Genomic DNA, 5,568 nt, shown 5'->3' with positions numbered 1-5,568 from the left:
TCTGGGAGATTAACCCCTTCGGGGTCTCTCACTGCTCAGAAGAAATGGGCTTTGAGTAATCTTTTGCATCTCCATCACCCAGGGGAAGAGGGGTAACAAATCCGTGTGAGGCAAAGCAACACCAGATGACCTCCATAATCCATGTCTCCATTCATATGGACTGTGATGGACATTTGTGTTTTTCTTTTTTTGACTGTCCAGTATCTGAATCCTTTTTGCATGTTTTGGGAATTCACAATTACATGAATTTTATTGAAAGGCATACCTCCATTTCTTATCACATTAGCCAAAAATACCAGATACTTTGTCTCCCAGTATCTGGCAGCAAAGGCTAGAGTATGTGCCTTAAGCTTAGTTAGCCATTCAGACTTTGGATATCAAGTATATTAGTCCATTTTCTGTTGCTTATAACAGAACACCTGAAACTGGGTAATTTATAGAAAAATGAAATTTACTTCTTACAGTTTTGGAGGCTGGGAAGTCTGTAGTCCAGGGAGTGCATCTGATAAGAACTTTCTTGGTGGGAATTCTCTGCAGAGTCCTAAGGCAATGCAGGTTATCACTCCAGGATAATGGCAAGAGCATTTTAATGTGCTCACTTGCTGTCCTTGTAAACCCCCCAGTACCTACTCCCTGCTAACCCATTACACCATTAACCCTTTACTCCTCACAGGACCACATAGTCCTCACAATCCAATCACCTCCCAAAGGCCCCACTTTTCAAAAACCATTGATGGAGTTTGCATGTATTGTCCCCTCAAAACTCATGTGGAAATTTGATCCCCAATGTGGCAGTGTTGGAAACTGATTGAGTCATGGGGGTGGATCCCTCATGAATGGATTAATGCTCTCCCTGGGGGAGGGGGGAGTAATGAGTGAGTTCTTGCTCTGTTAGTTCCTGTGAGAGCTGGTTGTTTAAAAAGACCCTGGCACCTTCTCTCTCTCTCTCTTGCTTCTCTCTCTTGCTTCCTCTTGCCATGTGATCTGCTTGTACCTGCCACTTTCCACCATGAGTAGAAGCAGCCTGAGGCCTGTGCCAGATGCAGCTGTCCCAGAATTGTAAGCCAAATAAACCTCTGTTCTTATAAATTACCCAGTCTCAGGTATTTCTGTTATAGCAACACAAAACAGACTAAAACAACCATAGTCAGATTTCTCACCTTCTTAACACTGTTACAGTGGGGATCTAGCTTCCACTACATGAACTTTGGGGGACACATTCAAACCACAATATCAAGTGAGTGAAACACAGAAGCAGGAAGAGGTTAGAACTTTAGAATGAAGTGCCCATTAGGGGCAAGGCTTCCAGATACCCATCTGCTTGTTGTCATTGAACTGGAAGTTGCCAATGGAGCTAACTGATGCTAAAGGCACCTGGAAAGCTTAGAGAAACAATGAAAAGAACTAAAATTTCTTATCTCTAGCAGCCATATGAGTTAGCAGAAAACCACAGGCAATGTCGGATTCTGCAAGATTGCTGAATTATGATGTCAATTTAATTCTCAGCTTTCCCAGTGTGAAAACTTAGGGCTCTGATGTGGAAACAGTGAGACCCCCAAGAACCGTCACGGGGATTCATGAGGAGATTTGTGGGACCCAAAATATACCTAACCACAAGATATTCCAAACCTCCTCTGGCAGCTACATGAGCCCCTCCTCTCCGGCTGACACTGTTCCTCTCTGCTTCTCCTCTTATGTAGACCCCACTCCCTCTTTTTCTTTTGATCTATAACTTGGGAAAATCCCAGCATGCCCTGGAGAGCCAATTACAAAGTTGCACCTTGCAGGTGGAGGCTTAAACACAAAAATAATCACCAGACTATGCTGATTTATAAAGAGAAAAATCTGGGGAATGTGTGTGGAAATGAATTCTTGACAGCATTAGATCGAGGAAGGTAAAACATAGCGTTAAACTCTACTGAACTTATCGTTATTAGATTCTGGATTCCGTGTCCTACCTGGAGCAGCTGGGGATTATTTTTATTGTTTGCTCAACATGTTGGTTAAAACTTGAAATGAAAATTGTTCAAAGATAGATGAAATTGAGATACCAGAATATCCTTGAAGAGTAAATCTAGACTGGAAAGTGAAATGTATTTATATGTGTGACATGTCCCTACCCTCCACTCCATAGCTTCGACCAAGGCAATAGTGAGAAGACAACCCCTTCAATACCATCTTTAGAAATACATTATTTAGTGGAGCACTAGCATCTTTGAAAACCACTTTAATCACAGGCATTTATAGACTGATGAAAGATGCTATAGTTAAAAGGTGTTCTCTAATTTGAACTGAGAAGGGAAGCCTCTTAGAGACTGGAAGAGGCTAAAAGTTGTCTTTGATCACCGCATGCTAGGTGGAGGTGATTGCCTTAACAGCCTGTGGGTTCACAGTGTGGATCCAAGTGGTCTGTCCTCATGGAGTCCTCAGCATCTACACAGAATGTGTATCTATGCAATTTATTTTTTCAATTTTTACAAACAACACTGCAATGACCAAGCATGTATGTACATCTCTGCACACTCACATGAAATAAAGCAAATGCACATATTTAAGAACACAGTCCCCAACTTATGATGGTTCAACTTATGATTTTTTTGACTTTACAGTGGTACAAAAGTGATATACATTCAGTAGAAACTGTACTTTGAGTACCATACAGCCACTCTGTTTTTCACTTTCAGTACAGCATTCAATAAATTACATAACATCTTTAACACTTTATTATAAAATACGCTTTGCATTAGATGATTTTGCCCAACCATAGGCTAATGTAAGCGTGCTGAGCATGTTTAAGGTAGGCTAGTCTAAGCTATGATGTTTGGTCGGTTAGGTGTATTAAATGCATTTTTGACTTCTGAGATTTTCAACTCGTGGTGGGTTTATTGGAATGTACGTAACCTCATCATAAGTCGAGGAGCATCTGTATTTTGATTGCCAGGTAGTCTTCCAGAAAAGATACATGTACAATACATCTCACCAGTCCTATATGAAAGTACCCACCAACTTCTAAATTACAGTAATTTTGAAATAAAAGGAAGACCAATTCAGGGTCTGCTGTTAAATCCAAAACTCTTTTCTTTACAGAATGGGACAGGGAACATTGCCAAGGCAGAAATGCAGCCCAGAATAGAAAGGTAGCTGATGGGAGACTGCCAGGTAGCTGGAAATGGACTCAACGTCTGTAGCAGCAAGGACTTAAATCCTCCAACCTAGGACTGCATATGTATTTTCAAGTTTGGAAGAATAAAAACCAAACTGTTAACAGTGGATACTTCACTGGTGAGATTACAGGTAATTTGTACTTTCTTCCTGGTGCTTATTTGTGTTTTCTAAATTTTCTATGTATTTTTTAGTCAACAAGTGTTTATTGAGAATGTATAATGTACTCAGCAGGCCAGGACACACTGACATGAGATTTTGAAAATGAAGCAATGTCCTTTCTCTCTCTCTCTCTCTCTCATCCCTACACTGAATTTATCTCTTTAGTGAGAATGATTAAATCCTCGTCCTGATGGGTCTTTGCCCCCACGCTCCGTGGGCTTGGCCAGGAGAGGGAGAATCCCTAGTCCCAGTTCAGGGGCCCTCAGGGTCTCACCCTGAAGTCCCCCAAACAGCCAGGCTTGGCATCTCTCCAGCTGTGTAATCACCAGTGTGGGGCCTCCTGGGAGAGCTGGGACTGTGTGCTGGCCTAGCATGGACACTGCAGCCTTGCTGGCAAAATAGCCACCCTGGTGTCAAGCAAGTCTCTGGAGACTCTGCCAAGGCCACCAACTTGGCCATAGGATGAGGCAGGAGGACCCCAGAGGAGGAGATGGTAGAGGAACCCCAACATCCACCCACTGATTGTGGAGGGGGCGGTGTGGTGCCCTTTGGTGCTGAGGGAGAGAAGCCTCCAGTCATGGCAGAGGCGGCTTCTGGGGCTCACACAAAGCACCGGGGAGGTGAGCGCATGGCCAGAGGAGGCGGCGGTCTGCAGTGAGATCAGTCTGCCAAGTGCCAGGGGCAGACTAAGAGCAACGGAAGATTGGAGCACAGTCTAGTCTGTGGGTGGGGCCACACTGGCTAGTAGTACCAAAGCTAAGCCATGATAAGGAGGGGCATAGCTCAGGGGTAGAGCATTTGACTGCAGATCAAGAGGTCCCTGGTTCAAGTCCAGATGCCCCCTCACTCTTGTGCTTTTGTGTCCTGAACCAGCTGTTGTTCCCCCATCACTGAAGCCTCCCAGGAGGAGGGAAGAGAGAAGAGGTGGGTGGGGGCCCTCCAGGTAGAGCAACAGCTCAGTGTCTTGCAGACCCAGATGGGCTCCACCATTCAACCCTGCTATACTGCTCAGTCCCTCTCTTGTGGCTTGAGGTGGACATTTGTGTTAATGTTTCCTTTAGACAAAGTCAGGTTCTGGTTTTGTGCCTGTGCTCATGACTAGTACAGAAACTGGTACCAGGAGTAATTTGCAAACAAGAGGTCCTCAGAAAATGAGTGTGTGGGGGGACCGAAGTCAGTAAAAATCCAGTGGTCCTTCCCGGGTAGGAATATAACAGACCAGGGCTCACAGCAGCAAAAGAACCTCACACGCCAGTGCCTGTGGTCAGCTGCGATGGAGCACCCGCTAAGGGCAAGAGACCTCGTCACTGCTGCTGCAGACAGGAAGAGAGGTGCAGGTTGGGGAGCTGATTCTAATGCCCTGAGAATTACTGGATCAAAGGCCAGCTCCTTCAGCCATGCACACAAGGACTCATGGGGCTTTCTAGGACTGTGCTGCAAGAATCTTATCTAAGGCACCCACAGGACATAGCAGAAAACCAGAGGCAAAATTTGTTCCTGCAGTTGCTAAATTCAGTCAAATTCACAGCTTCCTGGTCTCTTGTATGAAAGTTGGGGCATTTACCAGGAAAGACCGGTACTCCAAGAATTGTAAAGGGGACTTATGAGAGCATGTGGAGAAATCAATACAGATATCTAAACAAACTCCAAATCCACCAAATCTCCATGTCAGCTAAAGCAGCCTTTCTTGTCCTGGCTGATAGAACTTCTTACAGAATGTCAATGTCCCTGGCCCCCACCCATCAAATGCCAGAGCATCATGATAACTGAAAACATCTAGGGGGGCTTTCTGACCCATCAGACCCCAGTGCTACAAGTTCGGAATCTACACGGCCTTTGACTACAGCAGGGGACACCTGTGATCTCCCTGAAGATGTGCCTTGTGGGGAGAAGTGCACAGTGTGCTCTGACCTGCTCGGGCTGGGGCTCGGACAGCAGAGGGAGAAATTATTCTTCCCAGTTCAGAAGCCCCTTTGGGCCCGGGCTTTGGAGTCCAAAATGTGCAGGCTTAAGCCCAATCCCTGTTCCTCCACGTGTGCCTTCTGGAGAGCTGGGGCTGCTACCAGGAGGGCAACTTCAGCCTCCCGAGGCTCAGCCAGGAGGTCCAAAACCAAGAATTGGCCTTGGATAAAGAAGAGAAAAGGTAGGAGATGGAAAAGAAAGCAAAATCCAGCCAGTGTCTAAAGGTTGAAAGTAGAGCACAAGAGGCAATTTGAGAATAAATGGGCTGGGGAGGGGGGCAAG

General features: G+C 45.4%; 1 non-coding gene across 1 annotated transcript; it reads left to right on the top strand.

Moving 5' to 3' along the window:
- Positions 1-4,096: 4,096 nt before the first annotated feature.
- Positions 4,097-4,168, top strand: TRNAC-GCA. Its single transcript has one exon. It is a non-coding gene; the product is annotated as a tRNA-Cys (tRNA).
- The last annotated feature ends 1,400 nt before the right edge of the window (positions 4,169-5,568 follow it).

The sequence above is a fragment of the Galeopterus variegatus genome, unplaced genomic scaffold, assembly GCF_000696425.1.
Source record: "Galeopterus variegatus unplaced genomic scaffold, G_variegatus-3.0.2 Scaffold6673, whole genome shotgun sequence".
In the NCBI taxonomy this organism is placed as follows: Eukaryota; Metazoa; Chordata; class Mammalia; order Dermoptera; family Cynocephalidae; genus Galeopterus; species Galeopterus variegatus.
This window is presented reverse-complemented; position numbering and strand designations above follow the sequence as displayed.